Source organism: Pyxicephalus adspersus, chromosome 3 (assembly GCF_032062135.1).
Source record: "Pyxicephalus adspersus chromosome 3, UCB_Pads_2.0, whole genome shotgun sequence".
Classification (NCBI taxonomy): domain Eukaryota; kingdom Metazoa; phylum Chordata; class Amphibia; order Anura; family Pyxicephalidae; genus Pyxicephalus; species Pyxicephalus adspersus.
The window spans coordinates 46,694,438-46,705,520 of NC_092860.1; positions in this window are offsets into that span (position 1 = coordinate 46,694,438).

Consider the following 11,083-nt stretch of genomic DNA (forward strand, 5'->3'; position numbering starts at 1 on the left):
GAGACATGTTTTACTACAGAAATCCCATTGGCACTGAATTTAGGACTTTCATTTGAAGACCCAGTACAGTACAGGAATATTTTTAGCATTGCTTGCCATGGATTTAAAGTTCAGTGAGGATGCTTAAGCTCAGCTTTCAGTGTTGACTGTTTGGATTGAATGTGAACAGCCACTATATAAAATCAGATACCCTAACCCTTTCTCCATATGTATTCAGTTACGATAAACTCCTAAAATTAAGATGCACAAGCTCCTGTGCATTTTTGAGGCCCTTCTACAAAAAGAAGCTCAGCTAAACTTTGGCTGCCTCTACTGGGTTACTGCTATATAACAAGTAAAATAAAAAGAAACCTGCAATGAAAAAAAAATTACCTCTGAAAATACCTGGTTGTCTAGTGGCCAGGTTTTTTTTTATTAAAAAAAGCCTAAAAAGTGTATACAGGCAGGCCTTTTGCCTAAACACAATCCTGCATGCCTAGATGTGCATAGTAGGCGTCGAGGGGCCATAACACCTGTGGTTTTTACAACAGGTCTGAACTAACATTCAAGTGAAAACACCTGGATGGCACCTTTGTCCTAGGAAGAATTACAATATGAAAAGGAACAGCCAACTAAAACAACATATTAGCTGGACATAAAGTATCTTCAGAATGATCAACAATACCATTTTTCTGACACTGTGTGTAGCTGATTTAAACAAATAATACTCTAGGAAATTTAAAAAAAAGTTTTTATATCATTAACTAGCATGCTAGTGATAATCATAAAATGAGTTCATTATATGTCTAAGTTGTCCCTCAATACTAGCAATCAAATGAAGCCCAGATGAGTTTGGTAGAATTCCAACAAGTTCTCAACAATATAAGTTTGCAGAGTAATTTGAGTGCTTGCTGTTCAACAAGTTTGTCAAGTATAAAAATTGGCAACTGGTGAACTTTAAAGCAGCTGACAAGGAAACAATTGTCTCCTAACTAGATGTTTACTATGCCAGCTATATTCTGAATGGTGGTAATGACCCTAATAATCGTGCAGCACAGTAGTTTAAAGGTTAGCACTCTGGCTTTTACAGCTCTGAGTCCCAGCTGAGTTTGATTCTCAGCCAGGACACTATCTGCATGGAGTTTGCAGGTCTCCCCATGTTGTAATAATAATAATAATCATCAGACAGTTTAAAAGCTGCTTATATTCCATTCACAACAACTTTGAAAATTTAAGTTGGCTGCTATGTTCTCTTTAGTGAGAAGAGTCTTACTCTTGGCAAGCCTTCCAAACAAGCCATACTTGTCTAGACCTAATTGTTCTGTCATGAACTTTAACATTTAACATGCTAAGGCCTGTAGATTATGAGATGTAGCTCTTTAGAGTTTTGCAATTTCACTGAGTGCTGCACAGTTTAAACTTGGGGCAAATTTGCTAGGATATCCATGACTGGGAAGATTGACAACTGTCTTGAATATTTTCCACTTGTAAACAATCATTCATATGTAGAATGATGGACTTCATGTTGTTTGTAAATGGCTTTAATACCCTTCCCATATTGATTGGCAGCAACAATTGCTTTTTAAGATCATTGCTGATATCTTTCCTCCTAGGCATTGTGTTAACATACACCTAAATGCTCCAGACCAACAAACTACCAAAACTTCTGCTTTTATAGAGGTGGTCACACTTCCTGGTGATCAATTAATCAATTATAATATCTTATATTCTCATATAAAATGTTTTGGCTTTGGAAATACTTTGGGCTATTACTGAGGACCAATTGCCCATGGTAGTCCACTGATGGATGGATCACCCAAACATCAAACCTAATATTAGCTCTTTGTTCTGACAATTTCCCTTCTGGGAAATTTAATAGCATACCCTTTTATACCATAAGGCTATCTAGTTTATTATTAGTTACTAGACATCTTTGCAGATTTCTACAGCTGTTCTCACTTTTTAGCTAAAATATAAAAATGAAAAATTCTCAATAAATCATGCCCCATGTGTCTACATCCTATATGCAAAGAGAGAATTTTATGCTGATAGTCAGATATATAGATTAAATATGTGCATATGACAGTTATAAATGAATACATGAAGCTAACCAAAGCCAAATGAAAGGTCATATGCATCGGTTCTACGATTCTCATTGCATTAATTTCCATTAAATCAGACAAGGTTCCTCATTGTTCAATGCTTAGAGATGTAATAATAAATGTCAAATAATGTTCCATCACCACAAAAAAAAAGGTAGTTGACTCTGCACCGCATATTTAAATGGTAACAACAGTTAAATATGCATTAACTAGGAATATTGACTCCAAGGGATGGGGTACTAGTAAGACTCAGCAATTATCATCTACAACTTGTGTTGGGGGCTGTCAACTGTTTAAAAATGTTACCAAGCTGTGCCAGGGCACAATGATGAATTAGCATGTATAACAAAAGTATTAGAAAAAACATTATTATTCCTTATCCTGATTTGTGTGTCATGTTGGTAATTTACAAAATATTGAACCTAAAACTTCAAAGCAGTTTCAGCAAGAAACCTCAGTGATGGAAATCTTTTTTTTTTTTTATCTCATGACATGTTTTATTTAAGGAGAAAATTCACAACAGTGCAGAATTTTTACTATGTATCAAATAATAAACCTTTGTACAGTAATGTAATAGTTTTATTACTGCAGTAGCTTTCATGCTACTGCCCAGCAAATGTATTACAAGTTAGTAGAAGAAGAAATTCACTTTTGAATTATGAATATATTGTAGGATATTTTATATTATAGGATTTAACCTCCCGACCGTTAAGCCCGAACTTGGTATGGGCTAAAAAAAGTGCTATAATGGTTAACTCCGAGATTTTCCGTACATTAAAATCCCCACTTACCTGGTCCCGCTGTGCTCATCCAGCGTCGTGTTCGTGTTCCAGCGTCATCCTCCGTCGATCGTCGTCCATCGATCTCCCTCTCCAGCGTCGGGTGCCTTCTCCTATACATGCGGGACCGGTAAGATGCCGGCCGTCGGAACACAAGATGCCGGCCGGATTCTTACCTGGTCCCGCCGATCATCCCGCGTCGTTCTCCGTCCAGCGCCGGGTGCCTTCTGAAACGAGAAGCGCTCCGGCGGAGAAAAAAAAGCCGCTCGGCTTCTCCCTGCGTGCGCGATGACGTCGGCGCGTGTGCGGGAAATTCAAATTTAAACTCATTCATTCATTTTTGAATTGGATTCAATATAAACTCCTGTATCCAATCCAACACAAACAATTTCAAATAAATACAAAGTGTGTAATTGGTAAATTCAAACTCTCATTTTGTATTGGATGGAATACAAACTCCTGTATCCAATCCAATACAAAATAATACAAAATAAATACAAAGTATATAACTGTTAAATTCAAATTCATATTTTGTATTGGATTGGATACAAACTCGTGTATCCAATCCAATACAAAATAATATAAAATTAATACAAAGTACATAACTGGTAAATTAAAATGCTCATTTTGTATTGGATTGAATATAAACTCCCGTATCCAATCCAATACAAAAAAATAAAAAAAAAATAAAATAAAAGTAAATAATTGGAAATTCAAATTCATATTTTGCATTGGATTGGATACAAACTCCCGTATCCAATCAAATACAAAATAATTCAAAACAAACTCCAATAAATACACAAAGTTTTAAAAATTGCCACACTAGGGAGGTGTTTAAGAATAATATAGTACTTTACAATATACAGAGTTACTGCTTTTTCAGTATTTTCAGTATTTTTGATTTGTTTATGTAGTCATGTTTAAGCTGATTTTTGTGTTTTTCCTTTAATTTTATTAAAAGTAATTTTTTTTTTTTACATGATTGTGTTTCAAACATTTTTTATATTCATAATATCTACTAGACCCTTGTTCGGACATATTCCTGTAAGTTACAGGTCTACAATTTAAAAAAAAAAAATTCATGAAAAACAGTGGAACACTTTTGGTACAGAAATCTAGACCTCAGTGTAATGCTCAGGTGGTTAAAATATACAATACAAAAATAAATACATACAAATACATACAAAAATAAATACAGTGTAGCAACCTGTACATATTCTGTATCTCTTTGGTGTATAGAAAGCCCCTAGACATGTAATTTCCTGCTTGTTAAAATAGTATTGACATACTATTTTTAAATTGAAATAAGTTGTAGGTGTTCCCTACAATAGAAATTTTAGTTTGTGCAGATTGTTAAGAAACATGTATCTGGAAGGATAGCGCAACCTGTGTTCCCCCCTAGCAACATTGCTTGAAGCAGCAAAGGGAATCAAGTAAGTAATTGTCTGTCCTCTGCTTCACATTGTGTAGCATCCTGTTTTCCCTTCATTCAGTGGATTCTTTGTAAGATATGTCTGTTCCAGCATCCCCCGGCATACACTTTGGGGCTGTGTGCGGCTGGTGGTGATTAAAGAGTATGTACTGCATGCAATGAGAAGGTTAGTCCCTGGCCACAATCTTGTCCTGTAAAATCTTTCATTTAGGATTTCATGGTGCCATAGCCATTATATTATATTACCTAGAACAAATTATTTTTCTTATTCACACCTTTTAAGACTTGACAATCTGCCTTAAAACATTTCCTGATACAGTGGTGGTTAGATGAAGGTGAATTAATTACACATATGGGTATAAACACAGGGGAATACTCCCAACGCTCATTTAAACTAAATATTCCAATGAACTGTGCTCCTTTAGTAAATCAATCCAAATAGTTAACCCAACTGTTGAGGATGACTTGGCGTTGGTTGGTCCTCTAAAGTAAATGGAGCCACCAGGTTTCAGCTGGGTGAACTCAGTATGGGAAGTGAAATTAAATGGAATTTCCATGTCCCTATTTGTGTAGGGGCACAGATGTTTCCAAAAATATCACTAGCCTTCTATTATTGTGTAGAGCCTGTCCCTGACAAAGGCTCTACACAATAGGTCTGATTAGGAAAGTTTTCCAAGGCAGATACACTTTCATCGGTGAACCTGGATGATCTAGCAAATCTGAAAAGGATCTGGTCCAGGATTGTAAACATTTGCTAACAAATGGCAAATTACTTTTAAGAAATGGATTCCAGGTTTGCTAGCTCACCCGTATTCACTGATGAAAGTGTATAAGAAATGGATTCCATATATATATATATTTATTTATTTATATCCTTTAATAATTATATATATATATATATATATATATATGTATATATACACACATATATATGTATATATACATACATACATAAGAAGCAAACAAAAGAACGGTGTGTGCTTGTGACTTTTGTGGGAAAATCTAGTCCGATGGCTTCGTGCACGGTCAGTCGCAAGATAGTCGCGGGATTTACCCACGAGCGGCTTCTCCGATCGGGCATCGGAAGCTTTTATATAGGCGCCTATGTAGAGGAGTTGAACTCGGTTAACTCTTGCATAACAGAAAAGAAATGAGTGATTTTAAAATATGCTTTTTTTTTAGCGCACATACATGTTAAAAACATTTAAACAGCGCAAACATTTTTTTTTAGGGCTATGGGTAATATGTGTGCCATTGGAAAGAATGATTTTTTAGGGTAACAGTGACTTTTAATGCAAGCTCGCCAGTGTAAAGCTGCCGGAGATGCGCGGCTCCGGCCGCAAGCTCATTGAGTTGCTGAATTGCGCAACGGTTTACGATTTCGGATCGCGAATACGAATGCGCGAGCGAGCTTCCGATTTTGCTTGATGAATCAGGGCCAGTATATAATGAAAGTGATTCACTATTGCAGATTATAATTTTTATTTTTTATTTTTCGAAAATTACTGAAATGTCAGCAATCTTATTAAGGTTTATCTATTACTTTTTCATTATTCAAACTATTAATGAGTGAAATGGTCTGATATCCTAATATAAAAAGTCACTTGCAGCAGTAGTTTGCAGGATAATTGTTAAGAGATTAGTCTCACAAGAGTAAGCTTGCAGGGTTATACTTAAATGAGAAAACCATAAACTATCCTAAATGAGTCATTGTTGAGCAAGTGATCTTTTGCTCCCATATAAAGTCCAGGGAGAAGAAAATAGGAGAATAAAGGTGATCTACTGGATGACATTTTATTTGTGCATACTTTTTGTAGTATTCAATGCTATTTTAATATTGTTTTGGCCCATTTTCATCCTTTTGTATTCATTTTCTGCTGATATCGTCTAGCCTAAGCCTTTTACTGTCTAAATGCATCTGCTTGAACCTCAGCTGACAACAGTGGACCATACCTGCTCAAAGAGTGTCTGCATAGCTTCTATTGAAAACATGCATGTTAAAGCTGCTAGAATATTTTATTGGTTGGGTTTAAATTCACTTTCATTTCTAAAGGGTTTCTGCTACACAATTGAACTGTCCAATCATGGAAAATTGATTAGACAATTGTGCCACTGCAAATCTCTTGTGTAGTAGTTCACATTAAAAGTGCTGTGATAAAAAAAATCTGTTTCAAAAGATTTTATTAGCATGACTAAGCTGCTAAAAACCACTTGTAAAGCTTTAGCCTTAGAGGTAATTTTAAGATGCTGAATAAGTCTTAATTGAAAGTCACTCCTTTACTCTTGCCGAGCTGAAAAACCAAAGTGTGACATTAGCCCAGACAGGGTTCCAGTAAATCTCTTTTTCTCTCTCAGCTGAGCACCAGGGACATAGATCCAATCCAGAACATGCTGTGTGTTTAAAAAATAACCTTTGGTTCAGGATTTTCTATAGCTAGTGACTCAGGCATTGGAAAATAGAATGAAAACATAGTTTTATTCCATCTGTCCAACGGAAACACAATAAGCAAAACCTAGAGATAGCTAAGGGAGATTGTATACATTCCAAGGGTGAAAAATGTGTTTTTGTGATTCATGGCCAATACTCTATTATAAGTGGAGCTTCCGTGCTTTACAAACCAAAAGCACTCAGTTCCATGTATAATGTGCTTATAATGAAAAAGAATGGAATTAAAGATAACTTCCCATTTTAAGCAGTCGCCTAAGGAGATTGCAGTACTTTGATGATTTAAACATGAAGTGCAATGAATTCCCAAATAGCTAGCAGAGTTGAATAAAAATCAAACTACCCTAGCAAGAATATTCAGAATATTATAGATGGGAAATAAAATGGGATAAATATAAACATTAAAATAACTTTGTCTTTAAGGCTCATATGTATTATTATCCTTATTAACAAATATAATTGTCTGAAGAATCAATTTGTTTTATAAAAAACTCAAGATATGTGCCTGCAATCACTTTTCTTGTCAATTAGTGGTTTTTTGGTTTGACGTATTTTTGATTGTGCACTATATAAGCTTTAGTTGTGATTAAGAGACCATGGAATTCTTTTTATGTTTGCATTTACTATTGCCTAATTTAACAACCTAGCAGTTTTTCAAAGTGGATTTGAAGAATTATATACTCTCCAAACAATAGAGATAATTTTGCCCTGAAAAGATTATATCATGAAGATATAATAATGTATATACTTTTTGTGGGTGTACATAATATATAGACAAGATAAACAAGAAGATATTCCATCCTTGATCTTGAGAGTGTACACAACTTGAGAGTGATATGGCTGAAGCACATAATTTGGCAATACAGTGTAGCACAGTATTAGTTACTGTGCCAATAATACATAATATATAGTCTTAACCTGATTATTTCAAGCAATGTAGGAGCAGGTGACCACTCCCAGGGAACGTCAGTGTACTCGCCAGAGGAAGATCGCATGAAGAGAATACGGCCTGAAGATGGGATCCGACGGAAAGGACACAGATGAGACCAGGTAAATGTTTTTTAAAATGTTTTTAGATATCCCGAGTGTGGCTCAGGGTTACCGCTTTCAGCATGTTTCTTTTTCCCCGAGCTACATTGGGGATTACCATTCAGGGGGTAAGATATAAACATATTTTTTACTTTTTAGACTGACTAATCATAACATTAGTTGTGTGTGTCATCTATCACCAATCTCACTACAATTTTTGGCTGCACCTGTGAACTCCCTGGCATTTCCACCTTGATAATAGTTGAGAAAGCTTTTGGAGAGACAAGAGGTTTTTGCATTTCTGATTTATATATGTGACCAAAATGAAATGTAAGTACAAATTTTAAAAAAAGTTTTTCTACAAGTTAAGACATATGTAACATTTTCTATTGAGTATACTTATTCTTTCTTGTTTTTTTGTTAATTATGTATTTTATCTGCAGAAATATAGATATTATATACCCCTATCCATGCACATATATATTCAATAAATGAAGGTTTATACACAAATAATAGCTAGTCACTCAAACAGATTAATTAAACAGCTTTTAAAACTCGATCTCGCAGCCAACTCGGCAGTTCTCGCTTACTGAAATTGTAAGCGAGAATGGCCAGTGTAAATTTGCCAATCGAGATAGAATTTTATAAAAAAAAAAAAAAATGCGGGCTGTGCTGATTAATGAATGCAGCCAGCCATCAGTGTCCGATCCCCGTTACTAGAGGTTAAATGGGGACAAGTCTCCCCATTCAAAACCTCTAGTGCTCTCTGATTGGCTGAGGAAAGGAAAATCCTGATGACGCTCAAGCATAACCTTGCAATTATAATACAGCAACCCAACAAAATAGTAACATAGTATGACTGTTAAGGCTTACCTGCTTTATTGATTATCTATCTACTGCTTACTAACGTCTCCTTTGCTTCCATGCGTTTGCATAGCTAACAATTTCTTGCTTACTCGCTGACTCATACTTGCTTGCTCTTGATCCACAGGCTTCCTCTGCCTCTTGCAGGCCTTGTACCTTTTCCTCAGCTGCCAGTCTTATACAGTTTAGCTCAATTAGGAATCATCAGAGATTTAGGATGGGCCAATAGATGTGATTTGAAGGACACATATTGGCTGAAGCACTCCCCTAGCTTGGGATAGGTTCATTCAAATTCCAGTAACTAAACCTGAAATGTAGAGTTGTTGGCGAAGCCCAGCAGGGGTCATCTAATTTAGGCGTCTGCAAAGATCAGCATGGGGGTTATCACGTCCCTCCATCTGTTCTGTCGTCTATCCATCTCCAGGGCTAGCATCATCTATGTTTACAGTCCTTTGATGAAAGGGGCATGTATTGTTATTTATTACCCCTAGAAACTCCAATGGTCATTAAGTCTGTCCTGAGGACAGAACCTGTTTACAGGCCTCTGTCTGTTTATCTGTTGTCACTTATCCAACTATTTGGATATGGCCTATAGTATATACACATAACTAAGGAAATATAGTGCACCAGACAATCCTTGTCCTGTAACATTTTGTATACTTCCTTTCAGAGAACTGTTCTTAATCCCTATACACCTAAAGAAGCAGTGTTAATTACAAAATAGGTTGAGTGGGAGCATGATTTTATGAAATAGAAAATATGTAAAATGCTCTCTCCTTTTTGTAGGTAACTTTGTATATGGTATTATGTGTGTTACTAATTTATTGAAGTGGAAACTGTTTTTGCGTATTTCTTTTTAACTTTAATAATATGCTGAATATAATCTTTTTAATGATGTCCCGGTAAAATCCTCTTTTTCAAGCAGTCTGGTGCAAAGGTACTTGTGTGTGTTTATGTTAGTGTATACTATTAGGATTGCAACTGATTTATACTTTACCTGCCACCATTTGGAACAATAGTATTTGATTTATATTACAAGACTAAATAATCATGAATCTTATTGGTGAATACAGTGGTATGAATTTATACAACTTTTGTACCTTTTCATTGAGCTTTTTTTAAAGGTCCCAAACACTAAAATAGAGTAATGTATTTAATATATGAAAATTGCACGGTTGAAATTATGGATAGCTGGATACTTCAAGTTAGGTCAGTATAAACCTGTTTCTCTGTTACACTTTATTTCTCTCTTTTTCTTTTAATGCATAATGTCTGTCATCTCTACTGCTAGAACCATGTATTAAAACTAATAAGTGTACCAGTGTAGAAGTTTTTTGTATTTGATTCATGTAAAAGATTTCCCTTTTAAGTATTGTGTGCTGCAAAACGAATGTGCTCCAGTATTGTAAAATAATAAAATCCCACAAGTGACAAAGTAGCCTTGTTCTGTACCATACAAAATTAAATGAGGCCTTGCGTCTTTATTTTGTCACAAAGAGATTTGCCGATGTTCAAGAGAAGTGCAATTTTAGCACAGAACATTTGGATTTTACCTTCACAGTTGTAATGTAAGGCAATTCACTGATTATATATTTTACAGGTTCAGTTTATCAAATCTAGCAGAAATTATTTCAATTTTGTATAAAATCAAAAATCCTCTCTGTAGCAATCACAGTTGCACTTGTTTCATAAGCATTTTTTTTGTTTGAGACATGGACACTTAAGTTTCCCAAATTAACTCTTAATGAATAAGATGTCCAGACCATTAGTAGTTCCCTCCAGTCCTGTTTCTGCTTGGCAGTTTACAAACTGAATTTAGCTACCTCAAAGCATTAATGCATCTGTAGTTCAGAAGAATTGTCAGATACATTTCAGTGCAGATAGGAGGTGCCCACCTTAAATTAACTGAGAAAATGCATGTCAGAATAACCAAAATGCAGTTGACAGTATAAATTTGATTAATTAAAAAACTTTAGGCTGTTCATTTACCAAAAGGACTTGAAATCACCTTGCAATGGATAATTCTAATAGCTTTGGTTACCACTCTAGCCTTTGCAGTGCGTGATCCCAGGTTTGAATCTCGTCCATGATATTATCTGCAAGGACTTTGTATGTTCTCCCCATGTTTGTGTAGGTTTTCTCTGGATACTCCAATTTCCTCCCACATTTCAAAAACCTGCAGTTAAGTTAACTGTCTTTGCCTCAAAAAATGGCTTTAGACTGTCTTAATGACATATGACTACGGTAGACACATTGGGCCTGATTTCATAAAGTTCTCCAAGGCTGGAGAGGATACACTTGCATCGGTGAAGCTAGGTGATCCAGTAATTCTGGAAAAGATCTGGCCCAGGATTGAAAACAATTGCTAGCAAATAGCAAATGACTTTAAGAAATCCATTTCAGGTTTTCTGGATCACCCAGGTTCACTGTTAAACATGTAATCTCTCTAGCT